Source organism: Stegastes partitus, unplaced genomic scaffold (assembly GCF_000690725.1).
Source record: "Stegastes partitus isolate 25-593 unplaced genomic scaffold, Stegastes_partitus-1.0.2 Scaffold843, whole genome shotgun sequence".
Classification (NCBI taxonomy): domain Eukaryota; kingdom Metazoa; phylum Chordata; class Actinopteri; family Pomacentridae; genus Stegastes; species Stegastes partitus.
The window spans coordinates 226,705-250,410 of NW_007578574.1; the positions used below are offsets into that span (position 1 = coordinate 226,705).

A 23,706-nucleotide genomic window follows, 5' to 3' on the forward strand; every position below is an offset into this window, starting at 1 on the left:
TGTGTGTGTGTGTGTGTGTGTGTGTGTGTGTGTGAAGTGTTGGCACGGGCTAGCGGTTGCCCCCTGGGCTTTGCCAACGTGGCACTGCCCCCTCTGCAGCAGCATGGCACAGGCTCCGTCTTTGTTGTGAGAGCGGCTGTGTGCGGTTGTGTTGTCGTTCGCTGTGTGTTTGCGTGTGAATGCAAAGCGAGGTTCCAACAAGAACCGACGGAGGAACAGGGAAAGAAAAAAAAACACACACAAGTGAAAACGTTGAAACAAACCAGTCGTTTGTTCGCCTGAACCCAACATTTGGATGTTGAAAAGTGAAAAGTTTGTGCTGATATTTGGCAGATCTTAAATGCATTTAGTTTTTTTTTTAAAGACATAATGACGAACTGTTCGGGTTCGTTTGTTCGGGACGTTGAGTTTCTGTTAAGCAGCAGTTTGATTTTTCCCCTCCGTCTTTATCGTCTTCTTTTGTCCTCCTTCCTCCATTTTGCTTCCTGTTTTATTCCCGCCTTGTATTCCTCCTTCTTCCTCTCCTTGCATCCTCTCCTTCCCTTCGTTTATCCTTTATGTCATCAGTCGTTCCTTTTTTCCCTCATCTTTTTGACTTTTCCCACCATTTTCTCCCCGTTCCCGTCACCTCTCCTTCAACCTTTGCGTCCGTCTCCATTTTCTTTGCTTTCTAATAGATAGATAGATAGATAGATAGATAGATGATGGATGGATGGATGGATAGATATTGTGGAAAATGAAGGTATTCAGTAGCGTACATGTATTTCATGTATGAAAAATAAGGTGCAAATCAGTAGAAAAACTAAATTAAGGTGCAACAAAAATAGAAAAAAAACAAATGGTGCTAGTAGAATAAAAAGACTATAAATACAGTATAAAAATAAAAGAAACAAGCAGTTGAGTCACCTGAGCGTTGCATCTCCACTGCTGTAAAAGTTCTGACATTAGCGAGCTGGAATATTAAAAATAATTGACGTACTGTGTCATTGATATTTAAAATCATGACATAAAACGTCTAATCAGCGGATGTTTCGCTGCCAGCAGCAAGGAATTCAAGCTAGCCACCTGCAGCTACAGCAAGCTAATGTAGCATAGCATTATTAGCTTGACATAAAGTCGGCTAGTTAGCTTTTCAGACAAACAAATAATACATTTTTATGGCTATGATACGGAAGCTAATTTGTCAGAATTCTATCATTTGCAGAATATTAAGCTGTAAATGTTAATGGGCAGCGTCCTCCCTCAAAAGTTAAACTCTTGCATTTTTACACATGGAAGGAATTTTGTTTTTGCTCAATTCATTGGATAACTCTCAATATTTGTAGGACAAGAGTTGTAACTTTACTTTTTTATTATTGATATTTAAATTGATGATCCACAGTATATAATTCAGGCTAGCTAGCTAGTGCTACAGCCCAACATTATTAGCTTAACATAATATCAGCTAGCTAACATTTTTACTCAATTTAATAAAAAACACTATATTTAGAACTAAGTGGCCTGTGGGACGGAAGTTATAAATTCATTGTCATGATATTTAACTTCATGGCATAAAAATAATGTGAAATTATCAGGAATATTTATCCTATAGCAGCAGCAGCAAAGAATTCAAGCTAGCTAGCTAATGCTACAGCACAACATTATTAGCTTAACATTCTTTCAGCTAGCTGCTCAAGTTAATATATAAGCCTCCACATTCAGAGTTGAGCGGCCTGTAGGACGGAAGTTATAACTTCATTATCATGACATTTAACTTTACGATATATAAAAATAATGTCAAATTAACAAAAATATGTAGCTTATAGTAGCAAAGAATTCAAGCTAGCTAGTGCTAGAGGAAGCTAGTATAGCATACCATTACTAGTTAAAGCTAAAGTCAGCTTGTTAGTGTTTTACATTGATAATGATATACTGCTGCTTAGCTTTTATTTTACTGTGTTACATGATGCTAAACATAATTTATAAGCAATTTAACATTAGCACGGCTCATCAGTCGTCCTCCACATAACTCAAGTTAACACTAAATAGGAGTTTGTAGATGTGAGGCTTATTTTACATTGTCAGAATATTACATGAACCATTTCTTTTGATTTTCTCAGACTAGTAAGATGATTAGTGACGGTCCTATCGACCAAAGAAAGAGCCTGAAATGAAAGTTAACTTCATCTAAAGGTCAGGAGGGTAGATTTGGGAATGTTTATTACCCCAGTTTACTATAAAATAACACAAAACACTCCTTTAAGATGTCTATGTGGGACAAACCCACATTGTGTTTGTGTATTTCTGCGACACACACCTGCGGGAGGTGTCGGCGCGACTTTTGATTGGCTGACACATTAAATAAGGACAAAACAAATTTATTAGAAATTGCATAAAGGCTTTGTTTGTGATTCGTCTGTGCCGGGATTACTCGGCGTGTCACAGTTACTCCGGTGTTTGTGTCGCCGGCGCTGAGCGAGTGTGTGTCGAGGTGCTCTCTTTGTGGTTTTGTCTAAACTGAACGCGTCTGTTTTGTCTGAACAGATGTTTCCTGTGGCAAGATTTTAGGTAACAGCCTCACCGACGCTGAGTGTGTGTGTGTGTGTGTGTGTGTGTGTGTGTGTGTGTGTGTTCGTTCACAACCGGGCGCCAATTTCTGTAGAAGAAAAAAAAAAGAAGAAGAAGAAGAAAATCCAAATTTCCTCGTCGTTGTTTTGCTGATTTGAGATGTTTTGTCAGATTTTGGGTCCAAGCTGCAGGTTTGAAATTCAAATTGCTGTAAATTTTCTGACGGATTCTGACCTCCAAATTAGGACAAATGAAGGCCGCGGTGTCGCTGTTTTTTCTGGAGAAAATCAATCCTCAGCCAATGACGAGATGAATTACAGGCAAAGGAATTAAAGGCTTTATTGTTCTTATGCTCCAGTGACACGTGCAGCGAAGTTCTCATCTACATGCAAAGAAAATAAAAGCAGGATTCATGGTGCAGAAGGTTAAATACCAACTATTTATTTATTTCTAATTGCTGTTAATATTTATTCATATTTACGCTGTCCTGGCGCTGAGAAAACAGCATTTAGTATTTTTTATGGACACAAATACACAAGAAATGTCAATTAAATTAATTTTTAATGTCAAATATGCAGGTTTTTAGTGCAGATTCTGATCCTACAGGTTCACATTTGGAAGTTTTAAGGGAAATAATTAACCACAAATAATAAAAAAGAACCCGATTTAGTAGATTTGATTATAAAAAGAGAGACGAGTTGTTAATAGAGCACCAGAGGCGTCATTAAGTCGCTTTAAATCGACGTAAGCTGGTTGAATAATCAGCATTTAGGAAGTGAAGTTGGGTTTGTGTGTGTTTTAAGCAATATTCATAATAATTACGGTAAATAATTGATTTTACCAAAGTTAAAAACGTGACGTTACACAGTAAGCTGGTGGATAATATGTCGAATCAACATTTATGATCAAATGATTGAGCAAAACCGAGGACGTTCCTCTGATCCGCTGGGACGCATTAAAACCAACTGAACCAACAGGAAATATATAAAACTGAGACGATCTCGTCCAAACTTTGTTGCAGATTCCTGTGAGGTTGAGGTTTTATTTAAGGGAGGGGAGTGGAGATGTTTGCTCTGCAGAACATCCATCCATCCATCCATCCATTGTTCTGCAGATTATTACTTAAACAGAACACACACCGACACGCAGCCTAAAAAAAAACCACACACACCTTCATTGTGATGCTCTACATCCTCCCTGCTCCTCCTTTTTTTTTTTCTCTCTTTTTGTTGCCTCTCTTCCCTCCTTCTTCTTCCAGCAGCTCTGCCTTGTTCTCTGCCACTCAGCCTCTCTCTGCCTCCCTCTCTTCCCTGTACCATATGGTGTACTATGGTACATTTAGCTTGTCAGTGATAATGGATGGCCATGGAAGCCCAGTTTTGCTTTAAGCGCTAGCTTGCTGCTCGCTGTCTCGGCGTGTGCGCGAGTGTGTGTTTGATGGCGGCTGCCGACGCTCTCGGCTGTGGGATGAGGGATCACGAAGCAGAATCAGCCCTGACATGCACCGAGGACGCGCTCCGGTGAACGCCGGGCTGCGTTCGTCGCGGTCGACGCCGACGCCGACGGTCACTTCCGGGCGGCTTCGTCCGAAGGCCGGCGCGATTGGTCGAGACGGAAACCTCGACTCCAAGGCTGATTGATAAACTGATCACATATGCAGACTTCTGGACAAACTAGTTATTCATAAACGGTTCAAAAGTTCTGAGAAGTTCTGCGCATTAGTGACGCATCCAGCCAACCAATCACAGGACAGTTCTTGACAGATGCGCCCGGTTTCAGTTTTCGCAGCATAAACACCTTGTTTCTGCTGAGCGGTGACTGATGACTGCCAGAATCACTACGACGGCTTGTTGTTGGTTATTTAGGTTTTCGAGATGCTGCAGTTGGATTTTAACCTCTAATCGATCAGAGTTTATAGAAGATGTGACGACCAGCAGCTCTCGACTGCAGCGGTTTTCAGTTTAAAAGTTCTCAACCTGCTCAGCACCAGACAGCAGGAGAGCAAACTTAGAAACTTGCTGGTGAACTAAAGAGACATTAAGGGAGCCGGTGGAGACCAAAAACGGAGCTAAAAGCGATTAAAACTGGACTTTTTTAAATCCGATAGCTACAAAACAAATCAGTCTCTAGAAGATTACGTTTCTTTACAACTAAACTGCATTTTTAGTTACGTTTTGTGGGAAATTTATCACAAATGTGTCTCAAATGAACGCATCTTTGTTGTATATTTGACTGCTTCACTGCAACCAAAGAGGAGAAGGCTTCAGTCGTATTTAACTCAACGACATTTCCTCGCCCTAAACCAGGTCATTTTGGTGTCCAGCCTGAACCAAGCTTCTAAAATTGTCTGATATTTTTCTAACCACGTGGTTTTGATTAAAGCGAACCAGAAAGAAACATTAATGAGGACAGAAAACAAAACAATAGGTCAGGAATTGTGTTAATTTCAAAATATAATCATCTTTACTTTACAACATGTCTGAGAATGCAGCTTTGTTGTACAGAAACCTTATTTTGTGGAGATATGGTTGACTGGTGGAGACCAAAAATGGAGCTAAAAGCGATTAAAACTGGACTTTGATTCATCCGATAGCCACAACCCAACTCAGTCTCTACAAAATGATGTTTCTTTACAACTAAACGACATTTTTAATTATGTTTTGAGGGAAATTTATCACAAATTAACATCTCTTTGCCACATATTTTACTGCTTCACTGCAACCAAGAGGAGAAGGCTTCAAACATGTCGTAAAAGAGTTGTATTTAACCCAAACAATAACATTTTGCTCACCCTAAACGAAGTCATTTTTGTGTCTAACCTTCTAAAACTGTCTGACAAAGCAAGATATTTTCCTAACCATGTAGTTCTGGTTGAACCAAACCAGAAAGCAAATGAAAATTAATGAGGACAGAAAACGAAATAGTAGGTCAGGAATTTCAAAATATAATTAGCTTTCCTTCACAACATATCTGAGAATGCAGCTTAGTGGTACAGAAACCTAATTTTGAGCGTGGTGGAGACCAAAAATGGAGCTAAAAGAGAGTTAGGATTGGAGTTAGATCCACCAGGTCGCCACAAAAACAACTCTGAACGAATTATGATGTTGCCCCGTATCGACTAAATGTGTTCAGAACAGGCTCGTGGTATTCTCATAGTCTAATAACAGCAACTGGACTCGCTTGGGTTTCTTGAAGACGATACTTGTGTCCTTGGCAATATAAGTATCTGGAACTCTCTGGAACTTATATCCCCAAGGATAGAAGTATCTGGAACTCCCGACTAGTCAGTCAGAACTGATGAAGCCTCTTGGTTGAGAGGTGGAACGTCTTAAGTGAGTCCAGTTGCTACGATTAATCTATGAGAACAACCACGACCTGGATGACTGAGAATCTTCACGGACAGGCACATGGTAGATAACAAGTTGGAGAAAAGTTAGAGATATGTCAATATGGTGTTCACCAAGTGGCCACAAACATCATTAGGTGTTATTTTAAACAGCTGGTGGCCAGAAAACGTGCCAAAGTTTAAATTTTATTGAATTTAACCAGCGTAAGTCTGCAGCCCTAAACATGAATAATTAATAAAAAGATTAACTAGTACGCCTCCTAAAGAAAACCCCTGAGAAAGACGGGAAACAATGGAATAGAAACACAAGATGAGAGCTGTGGCGATTTTCCAAACGTCTGCTTATTTAATATGCATCCAAAGACCTACTCCGGCCTGATGGTCGTCCAGGAAGTCCATAAATCAGAAGGAACCCTTCAGAAGAACATACATTCATGAGCTGCTTGCATTTAATGGGGATATTTGTTATTTTTTGATGCATGTTTTATTTCAGATGACGTGCACCTTGTCGCTGTTTTCTTCCCAGTCTGCCTCCAAGAGTGTTTTAAGTACAGATAATAGTGTTTAAACGGGGCTTCAGGAACCTCCTCCATCCTGCAGCCGGCCGGTTAGCAGATGTCGGCCACTTCTCTGGACTGAATTTTCATCCCTTTCACTTCCGTACAAACCCCTCAGTTATCGCTGGCAGCGTCTCCATCATCCTCCGAATCAGAAACGCGACGATTAGCAGGACGGAGTTTATTTCGAGAAGAGCCGAGGACAGGAACAGGATGTCTCCTCTTCCTCCTCTCAGCCTCGTACTTCCTGCTTCCCTTTCAGGGTGAAGAGCTGCGACAAAAACGCCGCACAAGAGACTGTAATTGTATGTTAATATGAGAAGGTGCTTTATGGGGCCTCCAGTCTGTTTGCCGCCGGTTCTTCAGCGCTTTGCTTGAATTGAATCCAAGGTTTCGGTATTTAGGAGCGTCTGAGGCTTTATGCAAAGACTGTTGGGAAGAAGAACCAATGAAGCAGAAGATCAATAATGACGTTCTGTTTATTGGTCTCTGTGAACTAAAAGAAATTACCTACATTATGTTGGGTTTGTGCGTGTCGGTTTAAACCAGCACTAAAAAGCCGACGACACCGGAAAGTCCAACAGTCAGTCTGCATGTCTTGGTAGAACATTTGGTTCTAGGAAGTTGGTTCCACTGCAGGAACGTTTACAAGAACAGAACCGTAATCAGCCTCTTTACCCGTTCTTGATCCATCACGGTGTTTTATCCAACAACTGCACGTTAAACTGCACCAAAGACGAGTTACCGGGCCGAACTCAGATTCTACTAGCATGTAGGAGATGGAACAATTTGTTATGTTAGCCTGCATGCTACATGCTATGTTGCTAATGATGATGTTAGCGAGAGTCCTGCTACTCAACCAGAACACTGAGGGGGCAGAAAACTGGTGCTTGTCCAGTTCAAGTTGCCCAAATTAGGGGAAGTTTTCCTCAAATTTAACCAATAAGCGCTTATAGTCACGCAGCAGTTTTTCGAGGCTGCTCAGAAGCACCTAGCCTGCAGTTTTTAAAAAACTTTTTTCTGGCCCCAAAAGTTCTAAAGATGTCGTTCTTGCGGTCGGAGCAGGGTCAAAGGTTTAAAAAAACAAAAAAAGGCCTGCAAGTTCAAGCAATGAAAAATAGCCTATTGTGGCTATTTGCAATCAGCTAGTTGGTCAGCTGTAGCCAGGAAGCTAATGGCTAACTTGCTATCAAGCCAGGCTAGCAGGAGTCGGTTAGCTAAAAAAAGATTCTATTTCTGTTTAATATTTTAGCATTTTGTTCAGCAACGGGCATCTTTTGAGGAAAAAACGAAATCCATCAAGCTAAGCAGCTTGTTACACAGTTCACAAAGCTGTTAGCTTAGCTTAGGCGCTAATGGGGTATTTCTTCCAGAACACACAAGTGCACATTCCTGGTGCATCACTTGTATTATTACTACGATACAACAATTGCCACCGTGAGAACGTTGAAGGATTAAAGTTCCGTCCACGTCTGGGTCTACCTATATTATTATTATCAATCCCTGCTCAGCGATGTAGCGTCTGACGAATCCAACTCCTCGATTTCACTTCCAAACCCACCGAGCAGCTGCTTGAAAGCAGAGCGACGATTAGGATTAATTGATATCCATCAGAAATCCTGACGTAAGAGTCAAGGTGGAATCAAACAGATACACAACCGATCCCACCTGATGGCTGCATGAAATTAGTCAAAACATCAACTAAATCTGACAAAAAATCATCTTTTCATGGGAAAAAAATGCTGAAATAGAAATAAATGAGCTAAAATATGGTTTCATGTAACTAACTTTAAGAAAAGTTTGTCATGTTTTGGTTAAAATGAGAAGAAACGATGGAGAAACAGTCCATAAAATGACATTAAACGACACTCCTGTATGTCATATGTGGTCATAAATTATGCTGGGAAATCATTCAGTTCAATTCAAACAACTTTATTAATTCCACATGGGGCATAATCCAATATATTTGATATCAGAGTTGTCAAAAATAACTTAACACTCTACTAAACTAATTCCTTCCTGGTTTGTTTTTATGCTGCTCACTTATTAGTTCCATGAACACATTCAGGTTTCATTTTAGCAAAAAGGCACCACAAAAGATTATTATAAAATTAGATCACAACAGCACAAAACATTAAAACTTAATAATTTAGCTGATTGTTGGATCGTACAAACGACGTGTTGTGCGTCAAATTTGTTCCCGTTTAATATTTTGATGATATTGGGAAAAAAATATTAAAGCTGAATTAAAAAAGATAAATAATAATTCATACATTTTATTATTTAAAAGGCGATAAATGAATATAAAACACATGTTGATGCATAAATGATGAAGACATCTCGTGATCTGATGCAAGAGATGAGACAAGAGTCACTGTGATGAACACAAAAACAGTTTTTTGGTTAAAATATAGAATTTGGTGTCTTTGGTTTTACATTATTTTAAGTATGCATTAGCGTTGGATGTGCATGTCTGCATATATGTGCTGGGTATTTATTTTTATTTAATTTCTTTCATACATCGTTGTTGTTGATGTGCAGCCAGAAATCAGTCAGTCAGTGTCCTGATACCAACACATGGCAGCAGCTCCATCTTAATAATGTTCAAAATTAGCATCAGGAGCTACGTTAGCTGGACAACCGAACCAACAACACATTATGGGTCTAAATCCGACGTCCGGTGACCATTTCAAAAACATTCAGTGTAAATGGAGGCGAGTCGACGTGCGCCGCCGCCGTCAGCGCGTCTCCGGCTATAAAATGAAGCCGGCGTTGGAGATGATGATCTGCTGCCTCTCCTCTCCCCATGCAGCTGTGTTCCCCCTTCTCTCTCCAGCTGTTGCCAACCAATCACCTGCTCCCTCCGCCTCACACATGTACACACTGTGTAATTATAGGAGACGGGCGCTGGCTGGAGATCCATTTGAACACATGAATAAACGAAAGAGGAGGCATATGCATGAATAAGCCGAGGAGAGGCCATCGATCGGGCGACGACTGATTGATTCCTGCTCCTGGTTTCTGATGCGTTTCGCCGCTCGCTGTCCGTCACACTGAAGGACTGTTTGTTTCTGGTGAAGTTGCATCTAACATGTGATGATGAAGATATATTTAGATCCCAATTTCAAATTAACTCTAACAAAAAGATCACATTTTCAGGGTTTTTCTGAGGAGCTAGCTTCACTTCTTCTTTATGGGTCAAATAATCGGTTGATTTGTCAAAACAAAGAAAGAAAAAATACTGTTTTCTTAGTCGCATCCAATAACAGTGATGATGTGTTGCATCTAAAATAGTGTTTAGATAACAGATAAAATAATAAAATGAAGCATCTACCAGTGTTATTGTGTCAGTCCATCATCAACACAAGTTATTATTGTCAAGTTCTTGACTTGAACATGTTTTCTGTGGTGTTATCGAAGCTCCTCATCGTTTCCTGACACTTCATGGGTAAAATATTTGGTTGATTAATCAAAATGAAACAGAAAACACCAACAAGTTCACTGTTTTCTAAGTTGAATCCATTTAATGTAAAGATAAAGATAGTTTTAGATTTAAACTTTGAAATAAGAGCTAAAAAAAAAATTAAAATAAAATAGAAAATCTGTAAATATTATTGTGCCAGTTTGTCCATTAACAGAAATTATTATTAAACTGTTAAATTTAAAGATTTTTTTTGTGAAAATTATCATTTTCTGACACTTAATGGGTCAAATAATTGGTTGATTGATCCAAACAAACCAATAAAATGGTTGTTTTCTCAGTAGCATCCAATAAAGTGATGACTTGCTGCCTTTGATATGATGATAAAGATATGTTTGATTCAAATTTTAAATGAAAAAACAATTAAAATAAAATAAAATAAAATCCAGTGTTACTGTGTTGATCATCAGAAACTGTCAAATTTGAATTTAATTAATTTTTTTCTGGGACACTCGCAGACTTTTCTCATGTATTCATAGTTTTGACACTTCATGGATAAAATATTTGGCTGCTTAATCACAATAAAAAAACAAAGTTTTCTCAGTTGCATCCATTAAAGTGAAGCTCTGTTGGATTTAATCTGATTCAAAAGTCTAAATGATAATAAAAGCCGTTGGTGTCGAGCACCAGACTGACCTCCAGGCTGGAGGAGCAAGAGGCTAAAGAATGAGCTGTGGGAGGAAGCCGAGCTGGACCGGAGTATCCAGGCTCCCACTAAGTTCCCCGTCGCACCGCGGCCCGACGTCCCGGCCGTTGCTGGGTTGCCATGGCAGCAGACGAGGGTAAAGTGGTAGCTTTTGCCTTTTTTATTTCCCACGCTGCCAGGACGGTGCCATGTGAAAGCACAGTCTCTGCTGGCACGCTCTGAATGGGAGCCGGCCTGACAAAGAGCTCACAAAAAACAACCTCGCTGTCAGCGCTCAACCTGCCCCCGAATGTGCCGCCGCGACCCGTTCCAGTCCCGGTTCAGCCCGGTGGGAGGAGCCAGGCGGCCGGCCGGTCAGCTGGCTCTGGGAGCTGGTGGAGCTGGTGGAGCTGATGGAGCTGGTGGAGCTGGTGGTTTTAATCTGAACTTCTGCAGCTTTAATGGCATCTACGGAGTTACTGATCCCTGATTGGAGGACGGGGAAAGTGATGTCATCTCTCTGCGCCAGAGCTGGATAAACTGTGCTCACTAAGACCCACGATGGACTCCTAAAACCTGCACGCTCTCTACTCAAAGTTCACTATCTGACACCTAGAAAGGTGGTTTAGCAATTTCAAAAACATCACGAAGCTTCTTGCTAGCGTTAGCATGTTGTTTAGCTTGACCTTCAGTAGCTTCTGTCAGCCAGAGTTTCCTGTTTCTAGCTGGTTATCGAGGTTCATTCTGGTTCGTTTCCATGTTTCCTGTAAGCGTGGCTGTTTTTCCATCACCCCAAGTCAATTTTGATGCAAATGATGCACAAAAGGACGACTAGTTTGAGGAAAACCTGCTACTCTAGGTGGCTAGTTTCTGTGTTTCCTGTTGGTCAGACTCAGAATGATGCACGAAACCGTCATGTTATTTGGTATAAAAAATTTAGTCCTTGTTTCCTTGACTTCTTGGAGCTGCATGACCCAAACATCAGCCACGATAACGGGGAAATACGTCAGGTTTAAATAAACCGGGATTATCTCTTAGGTTATTTCAAGTGTCCTTTACCTTTCAGGCCTTTATTCTGAAGTGTTCGTTGAAACTTCGGTCTTTGTGGTCGGTTTCTCAGAGTTCATGAACAGTTTTCTGAACAGAGAGATGATAAGACTTAACAATACTTCTGACATATGTTATTGTCTGCCTGGTTTAGTTGTTCTGCCCAGTTCACGTTGGTTTAGTGACCTGAAGGAGTGTTTTATTCTGAAAAGACCCTTTTTCCTTAATCATATTTGTGCGTTTGAAAAGGTGGATTTGAGTCTTTAGGTTCGATTTGATTGATCGCTAACACCAGATGTTTATTAGCAAGAACTGGTTGAAACTTTTTTTGTCCTCGATATCTCCGTTAGTTAGCGAACGTGGACAGTTTGTCTGTTTGAGCTGCTTTTAGATGAGAATATAGAATTAACAATACATGGATGTAAGAATATTTATGGCTTATACACTTTAAAAAAAACACTTTGGTGATCTTATGGATTGTTTTATTCTGAAGGAGCCTGTTTTATGAATCATATTTGCCCTTATTTGGACAAAGCAAATAGACTTTAAAGCCATTTGAAGGTTTTATTGCTCCCAAGTTTTTTGTGTATAAATTGATTGATCGTGTTGATGCCAAATCTTAAGACGCTAATTTTTTTTTCTCAAGAGTTTCCTGAAACTTATGTAAACCCTCACACTCGGTATCTCCAAGTTCGCTAGTTTTTTTTCTCCATTCGTCTGCTCGTAGACAAATAAGAATAATTCTGGTTTATGTTTGAACTTTAACGTCGGGTGGTTACGTTGCTTTTGGTGAACTTATGGAACGTTTAAATCTCAAGGATTTGATTTGACAATTTTTTGATGAATTGAATGTAAAGCTAGTTGAGGACTTTAATACTCCCCATGTTTTAGTCTTTAAGTTTGACTTGATTATTTGTGTTGATGCCAAATATTAAGAAGCACTTGTGAAACTTCTGTGATGACGGTTTTTCCCTCTTTGGCTGCTTCTTGATCATAAATCTGAATAAAATCATGATAACATAGAATTAATAACACGAAGACGTGAGAATATTTTTGTTGGTTAAGTTGCTTTTGTTGATCTTATGGAGCGTTTTAATCCCAACAAGCCTGTTAATCGTATTTGACCATTTATAAAGGGGAACACTGAATTTGAAGCCACACATTTTTGCCTTTTTGAGCTTCTGACGTGATAGAAACCGGTTCTGTAGATTCTAATGTCCGACCTGTGACGAGCTAACGGCACACCGGAGCCCTCGGCGATGAGGCCTTGTCGTGATTACGGGCATTAAAACTGTGATTTGTTAAAGGAAGCAGGTTCCTACGTAGGCGCCGGGACGCCTCCTCCGTCCTGCCGCCGTCCATCCAGTCCGACCCGGCCTCCCTCGCCGTGTGATGTCAGGTGATGTCAGCTGGGGTCGGACCTGCTGCTGCGACGGTCGGCGGCCGCGACGGCCGGCGGCTCGGCGGCGCTGCGTGGGAGCAGATATGTCATTATTTCTGCAGCCAGGTGGTTTCGCCGAAAACCACGGCGAGCGCATCAGCGTCTCCCGGCTCTGCTGCTATAGGTTCCCCTCCTCCCTCCATCACATTACCGCCGTCCAGGTGTTCCGACGCCGTCGCATCCGTCTAAATATAGAGATTAAAGTGTGAGTCAGGGTTTAGGCAGAGGAGGAATAGGTCTGTCATCGGTGGCAGCACAGAGGACGGGGGAGGAAAGAGGCGACGGGTTTGTACCAACCTGCAAAGAACCGAACCAGAATTTCACCGACAGACATCAGAGCTGATCCAGGAACACGACGGAACCACTAAACAATGAGACTGAAGCTGTAGTTCAGTGGTTTTATATTTGACTTGGTGACATTTATAACATACAACTAAACTGCAGCGACGCTTTGAGGGAACTTATTTACCACCGGATTACGTTTTTCTGTTACGTACTGCACAGATACGTCTAATCTAATAAATACCATACCAATAAATAATTAAACGAACCTCCAGAGTTCTAATCGTGACCCCTAATTGGACCTGAGTAAAGTAGAACATTAACAAACAGCCAGAAACGACGTTCATGTGCTTGTTTTTCAACCTACTCGCAGTAATTTGGTTTAAAATGCTCAATAAAACCAATTTTTGCCCAAAGGAACAAAGTGTTGATGGTTCTTTGAAGCATCTTTTGCGGATTCTGTAAAGAAACGTTTGCTAAAAGGTTCTTTGTGGCACTAAAAGTTGTTCTTCTGTGGCGTCATAGCAAAGAACCACTTTCTGGTTCCAGTTAGAACCTTTAACGTGCCGCTAATGTTCTCTTAATGTGACGAACACATCAAACCTCCAGTGTTCTAGTTCTTGTAAAGTGGAAACAACGGCCAGGAACGATTTTCTTGTTGTTTGACGTAATAATTTGGTTTTAAATGCACAACGAACCCATTTTCACCATGTTTTGAAGGTTCTTTGGGGTTCTGGAAAGAAGTGTTTGCAGAAATGGTTCTTCAAACTAGAACTGGAGCTAAAAATTCTTCTTCTGTGGTGTCATTGCAAAGAACCTTTTTGTTGTTGTTGTTGTTGTTGTTGGTTCCAGTTAGAACCTTTTTAAGTGTCGATTCCGAGCTGCACACGATGTTCATGTGCATGTTTTTCAACGTACACATAATAATTTGATTTAAAATGCACAAAGAACCCATTTTTGCCATGTTTTGATGGTTCTTTGGGGGTTCTGTAAAGAAGAGTTTGTAAAAATAGGTCTTTAAACCAGAAGTGGAGCTAAAACTTCTTCACTGCAAGGAGCCGTCTTTTGTTTTTGGTTCCAGTTGGAACCTTTACCTTTTCAAGTGTCGTTTCTAAGCAAAATAGTTTGATTTAAAACGCACAAAGAACCTTTTTATGCTCAGATTCTTTGGGCGCCATTCATGGAAACCGTCGTTTGTTGGTTGTTTGAGGCGTCTTTGGAGGTTCTATGTCTCCAAACAAACTCGAACTGGAGGTTTTGAAATTGTTCTTCCGTTGGATTATTGTGAAGAAACAATGCTTTGGTTAAAATTTCTCAGCATCATTTCCAGGCTGCGTACTTGTGTAGTTATTAGTGTTATAGGTCATTATGGTCTCCACAGAATGACGTGACTGTTCAACTAAACTGCATTTTCAGTTACGTTTTGACGCGTCCAATCATATATGAGATGAACTCATCACTACGGCAACCAAGAAAATGGAGGAGACGCTTCAAACAAGCAGTAAAATGCTAATATTTTAACCTAAATTGGAATTTTTTGGGGTTAGTTATTTTTGGTGCAGAACCTCAACCAAGATCCTAACATGCAGAAATGTTGAACAAAGTGTGACATTAGCCTGAATCTAACCAGGAAGTGGAACTCTCTCGTCCATCACAGGATGCAAACTCTTCTCGTCTTCCAGTTTAAAGATGATTCTTGGCTCATGCTGCCGTTTGTCGGCTCTTTCCGTTTAAAAATACAAACTCATTAAACTGTAACCCAGGATGTGGTTTAGTTGAGATTTGGTCGCACAAAACAAAACAAAAAAAAAAGAAAATCAAAGGCGTCCACAGTGTGATAGAAGAACATAGAAGACGAGGAGCAGCAGAGATGATGAGAGACTGACAGCCAGGAGTGTGATGCTGAACCGGGATCCTCCGACCTCCGACCTCTGCAGTCTGACAGCACCTGACCCACCATCCATCTCCCCGGGGTCGCCGCCCTGCTTCCTCCCCGTCTTCCTCCCCTTCTTCCTCCTCCAGAGGGAGGCTGAACGAAGCAGGAGGAAACACTGCTGAGGCTTTAGTGCCTGTAGATTTGTTAGCATCGTTAGCTCTGTTCGATGTCATGCACAGTTCAGCCGGATTAGCTCTGCTAGCGTTGTTAGCTCCTGCTTACGTGTTGCATCTACAAGCTCCTCTACCATCCGACACTAGTAAAACTTTCAGATTTAAGCCTCATTTGAACAGTATTGGTTCTACCTGAAGACCTCCTGATCCATAAATGAACCCCCACATCTACGTGTCGTGCAGCATTGACGGACTTTATTCCTGCAAATAACATCAACAAGCTCATGCAGACTAATTGTGAAGCCTTGTCATCGTCCGTCTAAACATCCTCTGATGAGTTGGTTCTTGCTGTAAATGCACCTCCTTTAAATTTGAATTCTCCAAACTTTAATTCATAACTGCCACCGAAGCCTCCGAGACTCTCGAGAAAGGTGCAACAAAAAAAAAAAAAAAAAAAACAATCACAGAGGTGCAGATTCACGCCAAACTATTAGTATTTGGTGAAACATGGCGGATCGTCTGCTTTGCAAAACAGATTTTTATGGGATTAAGATCACAGGTGATGCAGTCTTGTGTTAATGCAGCTTTAAACATCTGCAAAACGACATTCCTTTCCTCTTAGTGCCATATTATTCTGTTTAACCTGATAAATTATAGAGAAATGCTTTAAAGTCTCACCTTAGAATCACCACGTTGGTCAGTTTTCTTCAGCATCCGTCCAGCAGTGGCATCAGCAACATTAAACCTGTTAGAGTCCAAACGAGAGCTGGCGTACGCTACGATAAGAAATAATCACTAATGGCCGATTATTCACAGTGAAAATAAATAAAAACTGCAACCAAACGTTTTGCTTTTTATCAAACCGAACGATAATCTTTAATTTACGACTAAAACTAACACGTCTTCCTCAAAAAACTAAACATTATTTGCCCAAATATTGGTGATAATCGGCTCAAAATGAAGCTGCAGGTAAAATCTTGTCTCTCAGGCCCTGAAGGATGATGGGAACTGTACGACCAGAACCCTGACGCCCTCATGCTAACATGTCTAATGCAGATCCTTTATTTAAAAACTGGTGGATTTTCTTTCAGCTCGACTTGTGTCCTGGTAATAATACACCCGGCGTGTGATGAACTGTAAATCCAGGGAGCCGAGGAAGGTGTGAACGTACTTTAGAACATCTCAGCGTGAGAGCGAAGCGTCGGGTCAGGAAACGGGTATTTTTATACCATTTTTTTTCCCCGACATCCACTCGGCCTGTTCCCCCAGTTTGACACATGAAGAACCTCGTGAGCGTCTTTATTTAGTCAGCCGGCGTCGGCGAGCGACACTCCGCCGTCTCGCTGCTCATTGTGCCGCACTTTAATACTTCCATATTGTGCTGCTAATTCAGAATTTCACACCTTTTCTCCCGTCGCTACCTTCCCTCTTTGTCTTTCCCCGCGACGTTCGCCTTCCGCCTCAACCCCGAAGACAAGAGGAAGACGTGTTAAATCCACCTCTAAGAGCCTTTTTAATTCGACATTAACAGTCGTCATGTGTCTGCCGGAACAATACTCAAACACAATTTACGGCTACGACTGAAGCATCCCGCCTTTTGTTTACTCGGCAGCTAAATATTGTTCCATCAATAATGGACTCCAAACACAAGAATCAGGCTTTTTAGTTGTAGGTAATCCTGAATGTTTTACACAGATTTTTTTTCTTTCTCTCCCTTTTTGCTGCGTTTTATTGTCTCGGGAGCATAATTGGAGTGTGTTGTTTTCTTCATTTGTTTTAGGTTTTAGCGGGAACATGGGCTCGGTGCCTCGTGGATGTAACTTCCAGATGCTTTTGTGTCCGAGGTATTTGTGGAAGTGCTGCCCGAAAATCCTCCAGACAAAGACGGGGCAGATACGGTGGCGGAGGGAAACTATAAACCCTGGAAGGAAAACAGAAAAAAAAAAAAATTATCATTGGGTTGACGAGGACGGGGGGTTAAACCGGGAAACAAAAAGAAAACCGGTGGTCTACCTGCGCCTCCCGCTGCGATTCAGGTGCCATGTTTTTCTACCTCGCCCCCCCTCCTCCTTCCTCCTTCCCGTCAGATCACAGCGAAATAAAGACAGATTGATAAACTCGCGGATGGCAAAGCGAACGTTGCCAAATCGAAGTCAGACCCCGACCAAAGTAAACGCCGTGCCACGGAGCGAGAAAAGAGAAAGGAGAAGGAGGGAGAGAAGATTTGGGGGCTCTAATGCCAGCCTTATGCGTCTTTTAGTCGTTTCCGCCGTCGGGGTTTGGCACCGGCTTCGGCGCTGTCAGCCAGCCAACAAAAATCTGCAGTGCCTGCCGCATTTCAGCAGCCCTGTTTTGTCTGAGACACACTCGTAGCACACACCGCCCCGCGAATCGCTCACCAAAAAAAAAAAAAAACCTTCGTGAATTTTTTTTTCCCCCCCCAAGAAATTTAACTCAAATATAATAATAAAAAACAAGTAATTTAATTTTCATTTTTAAATTGTTTTATTTTTTATATTTAATTTTTTCTTTGCAGGAGCGCGAGCCGCTCAGTTAAAAGTCCTGCTGTTCGGTCGGTTCTGGTGTCGCCCCGTTTGTCGCCTGGTTGTGTTGTTTGTCTGTTGATTCCAGGCTGGAGGAGGGGTGAGTGTGTTGGATGTGTTGGTTTTTTTTTTTTTGGATAATGAAGGCTGTTTGGTAACGACAGAGGAAGGGGGGCCCGGTTCATTTGGGTCTCATTCACATGAACAGGGAGCAAGTGTGACGGCTGCAGCTGAAAATTTCAGCCCGTCTGCACAAAGACGTCGAGTCTCACAGAACAACATCGTTTTTTGGTTGTTTGTTTTTCTCCTTCTCGCTTTAAGTAAGTCGCCGGGTTCGAATTGTCATCACCAAACTAAAAAAGGTTCTAGTTTGGAAAAAATGGAGGTAAATGGTTCCCAACGGACACATTCTGTCTGCACGTGTTCTATATACTAAGAGTGGAACATTAAGGGTGTAGAGATGGAGGTACATTTGTGGTTTGAGCCAAACACCGGATGGACTTGTTCTTATATTTTGCATCTCCTCCATTTCCTTTGTGCATTGCATTGTGGGTATAATCCAGAAACCCTGTCATCGTTTTTTTTGTACCTGTTGCGCTGCGTTCGCCCTCCATCGTTTCATCCGACTGTCTGAATGCGACCAACTTGGTTTTACAGACAAGTTCATTGTGTGGCGCCGTTCAAACGACGAGACAATTCGTGTGACACTAATCCCGTTAGCGACGGCAAAAGATGATTTTATAAGTGCCAGAAATCTCAATGGAGGAAACTACGACTGAGCGTTCATTGTGTGGGTGACACAAAAGCAGAAATCGCTGCTAATGCTGCAGAATTCCTGTAATTCCTGATGTCACATCTGACAGCGACATAATGCATCAATCAAACGGATGCTGTTTGTAATGAACCCACGATGCAGAACACTACATCTGGACAAATTTAGTGGTGAAAAAGATGTGTGTGGTGTCGCCCATTGGCTCATGAAGCTTGGAATTGAGTTTTTGCCGGCTTGGTTTTTAGAAATCGGGTGTAAAAGGTGAGCAGTGCATCTACCTGGGACCTAAACTAATGCCTCTGAAGTAGCTTCCTGCCCGTCACAGGAAACCACGCAGTTAAACAAACTCGAGTTTATCATTTATTTTACTGTAAATGAGACGATCACTGACAAAATAAACATCGTGCTGTCTTCAGAAAGTCTTGAAGCTACAGGTCGGGACCATGAACTGATCAGGAAAATGGCTGCTGAGGTAACAAATGCAGGAATTTAGACTGTGTCCATATTTTAGATAAAGTCAAATGGCTTCGAGTCATAACTAAACAAGCTAACGTTAGCCTCTGTGGTGGAGCTTTGTTACCACAGATGCAGCTGCCGTAACTGACCAATGAAAATTTAGCATTTCAGGACGTTTTGTTGTCTCAGCTTGAATCCTGTGCACTTAGCTGGACGCCTGTCTTTGAATCGCTCGTGTACGTCGTTGGTTTGGTCCAAATGCTTGTTGACGCCGTTTCTTCGTCTCTAACTTGTCCCTGATCGTCCAACTCAAACACTGAACACCTCCATGCATGACGCTTTCTTTGTGTGTAGAAGTCACCCCTGTGTTGTTGTTGTTGTTTGTATTTATGAGAAAACAAACAAAAAAACATCAACTTGGTACTAAAGTTTTGGTTCTTGTGGCATCTTCAGTAGGAATCAGTGAATGATGTTTACGAGGCTTGATATTGGTCCAGAGTCTGGAAACTGGACGTCTTCGGGTCACAGCGGTTGAAATTGTTCGACTTCCTCAGAAGAGGAATAAACGACCAAATGGGAGTGAAAACAAACCGTCTTCCTGTTCGTTAAGTAACGGTTCCGTCGGTCCGGCAGTTTTCTTGCAGGTCTCCTCCGGCTGGACGGGTTTAAAACAGTCCTCCTGTTTGTTTTGTTGTTGTTGTTGTTGTTTTGTTGGGAGAGGAGTGTGTTTTTGGTGGCAGATGTTGTTTTTTGGAAGAAGAAACCTGATTTTTGTTTGGGCTTGAAGACTTTGTGTTTTTATCATTTAGCTTCCTTTGTGACAAGTTGTGCTTCTCCATTGAATGGGAGGATTTGTTGTTCTGTGTGGGCTGCGCTCGCCGAACTGTTGTTTCAAATTGTGTTTTGTACACAGACATCAACAGCGGCCACTTTCTTCTGGTGCAATACTTTTAATATTTGAATAGCACGAAACAGAACCGCGTCTTCAGTCGGTGAAGGGAACCGGTGTTCGGTTCTGGTCACGGCGGCGGCGACGCATCAACATGATGCTGATGGTAATGAATAATATGTACATTAGTCAGGGTTGGAGGAACTGGTTTGGGATTAGTTTTTGTGGTACAACTTCTCAAACCTGCTCAATCAGTTATGAAAGTGAAACTAAAATACCTTTTTATTAATTTTTGCAACCAAGTGTTTCATATTAAAACTGTTTGATATGTTTTATTTTGTATTATTTTAACCTGCAGCTACACGTGGTTCACAAAATAAAACTAGCTGACTTCTGCTGCATCAGTTTTTGTTAACATGAGCTTAAAGATGGACGTTTCATGATTGTGTTTCCCCCATATTTCAACTCGCTCATAATCACAGATTATTTGATCTACTTGTCCAATATTACAGATTCTGACATAAATAACAGAGAAAATGTCCGGCTTTTATCTCCAATGGTTCCTGAGATGTTGTCGTTCAAACAGCCTAAAAGTGAGTCGATGGGCAGTTTTCAAACCACTTATCTATTAAAATATTTGATTTGTGAGGCAAAAAAAATTCACAGATACCATTTTTAAACGTCTGTCGTTTGTGATAAAGAAAAAACAAATCTGACAGTTTTTAATACAACATCCCAATTTCAAAGTTCAGGTCAACAAAGTATTGGTTTAGCGTATAAAGACCACGGTGGTGTAGAACGGTCTGACTGCTCCTCAGGCTTATTCTGCTGTAGGAAGGAAAAAGAAGAAGAAGCTCGGACGTGTTTTCATTTCTTTAAACCCAACACGGCGCTAATTAACCAATCAGAACGGTGGAACATTTACATTTAAAATCAAGAATTCATTTCTAAAGAAATTATCTCAGAAAATACTCGACATATCAAACTGGAATTCCAGGAACCTTTTTAAATATCTGTCATTTATGATCAAAGAAAGTTTCGAGCGAATCCGAGACGGTCGAGCAGAAGGCCCCTGATGCTCTGAAGCTGCAGGTGTATTCTGGGAAACGTAGTGAATCACAAGCGGGCGTTTTTATATTAAAGCAAACTTTTAAATTCAAACTTTTTTTTTTGTGCAGAAGTTCGGTGTTTAAGGCGTTCTCCTCCGCACAGATCCGGTCCGATCAGCAGTCTGACGCGATGGCTGAAGGTGGAAGCCGACAGATGTGAGCTGGATGCCGCGTCTCTCTCGTCGCTCGTATACGTTCATCTGTTGTTTGATGTATTCGCCGGCGCCGGTGCCAAGGAATCGATGCCTGCTGGGACCGTCGGATCGGGGGGGCGGCGGCGGCGGCGGCGTTGGGCGCTCCGGTTGTCTGTTAGACGACGGTTACTCATCGAGCATCATTTGTTAAATTAACGTTGATCCCCCCCCGAAAAAAAAAACAAAATGTTACGCTTTACACGGGAAGACAACGGCATGAATAAATATATAGATCGTTTCGAATGCGACGCCGCCGGGTTGGTTTCAGAGAGTCTGTTGGAGTGTGTGATGGTGTGTGATGGTGTGTGTGTGTGTGTGTGTGTGTGTGTGTGTGTGTTGCTACCTTTCAGACTTTGTAGAAACTTCTGGACCGGTGCCCGGCGGTGTCATGGAAACGCTTGAATCGCTCAGAATGATTCATGTCTGCTCGGTCCAACCCTCCCCCCGTCGCTCACACACACACATGGAAGGAGGGAGTTTAACCCTTCTTCTATCCATCTTTCTCCTCGTTTTTTTTTCCTTCTTCTGTCTCTTTCTTCGTCTTCCCTCCCGTCTCATCCTCGTCAAATCGCGCTATTAGTCACATACTTTATTAAAATGGACCCATTATACGGGTGTCAGAGGAGATCACGTCTTGCGAGTGTTTCCTTTCACGCCGAGCGTCTCTCGGCGTCGGGAAGAAAAGGTCTCCACGTTGACAGCGACTCTTTGAACGACTCCATCTTCTCCTTGTTTTTTTATTATTAGTATTTCTTTCATTTCGAATCCGAGAAAAAAAGCTGATGGCTGTCAAAACGTGACAAACGGAGTTGAAATAAAACACATTAAAGGCGTTGGAGATGAGCTGCTTGTGGCGTATTTTGGGGAGAAACTCTTAATTATTTGATTGATAACCAATAAAACGCTCCTCGTGTTTTTGGCGCCTCGTGGTTTGGACCGACCTGCTGCAACATTCAGGTCGACACTAAAGACAGAAAAGCATCAACGTGCCGTTAAAAGACCTGGAATGAAGTTCTGCACCTTTCAGATGAAAACGAGGCACGAAGGACAGAATTAATTTATCCAAATTGTTGAAGCCGAGTCAAACGAAACCCGAAGATCTCTAAAGCTTGGCACAGGAGGCCGACGAATCGAGACTATTTTTTTTTTTTAGTTATTATTTCTGCAGCCAAAACAAAACGACTTAATTCCATTTGAGGAAACTGTTTTCCATCCAAGCTTTCACGTCTCTAGGAAGAGTCATGAAGCGTCTTTCATTTGTTAATCCTCTCGTTGAATCTGGAATAAAACACAATAAATAATAAAGAAAAAACTCACAAAATCTGATTAAAAACCTGCAAGACACAATAAAAACAATTAACTACGAGTAAAAGTGTGATCTGATCAAAATAGATGAATAGATGCCAACCCTGTCTGACTTCAGGGTTTAAAATAAAAATAGAAATAAACTCAGGTTCAGGGTTTTTCAGATTTTAGATACGATTAATCAGCACGTGTTTGCAGTAAGAACAAAAAATCTTGATGTCAAACCACCATGTAAAGAAGATTTTTCATTATTTTATCTCTCAGTGTTGATTGGATGCTTTAAATGTTGTGTCACCAATAGGATAGAGAAAACGTGAGTCGTGCATTTATAAATTAATGTTTATTTTACTAGAAATCAGCAAGAAAAACCCAAAATAACCAAACCTGTTATCGAAAAAACACTGAATGTCGTATCCGAAAAGCTGTAAATCCCTAAATGTCGTGACAAAATCGAAGAATATTTAAATTTATTTTGCGTTTGGATCAAAAAATAACATAGAATATCAAACAAACAAATCGTCACGGTATTGATTGTCAGCATCATCATGTTGTTAGTTTTCTTATTTTTTGTGCCGTTAATAATCAATCAGGTCTATTATTTGTAAAGGAAGCTTTAATAAGGCCTCCTTCTGTGTTTCGTCTCCTCATATTCTTCTTTTATTGTCTTCGTTTTCCTCATTCAGGTGAGCGTCTCTGGTTCCCTGTGTTGAGCTGCTGCTGCCGTTCACGCTGATGTTTGTTTCTCGGGTTTGCCGTTAATGAAACTTTATTAATTAAGATTAACATTAACACAGCAGAGCTAATTAATGGAGAAGAAAGCAGCAAACCGTCGTTTACTCGCTGTAGTCTGATCCGAAGATATTCCTCTGGTGGTGTCGTTGGACTCAGTAAAGAAGCTTCTTTACTTCGTCAACGTTCGGAGACGATCCTGGTTTCTGGTTTTAATTCTGTATGTTTTTAGTGGAGCTACATGCAGTTAAACCAGCGAAGTGATCCGAGCTTCCTCTGCGATGAGCCCAGATGTTTCCACAGTTAGCGTCACCATGTAGCGTCACCATGTAGC

The 23,706-nt window shown here is 41.3% G+C and overlaps 1 protein-coding gene across 1 annotated transcript in view; it reads left to right on the forward strand.

Moving 5' to 3' along the window:
• Positions 1 to 23,706, forward strand: part of LOC103365472 (transcription factor 4-like) — a gene marked incomplete at its 3' end in the record, with an annotated part of 104,831 nt that overhangs the window by 34,031 nt on the left and 47,094 nt on the right. The window lies entirely within an intron of this gene.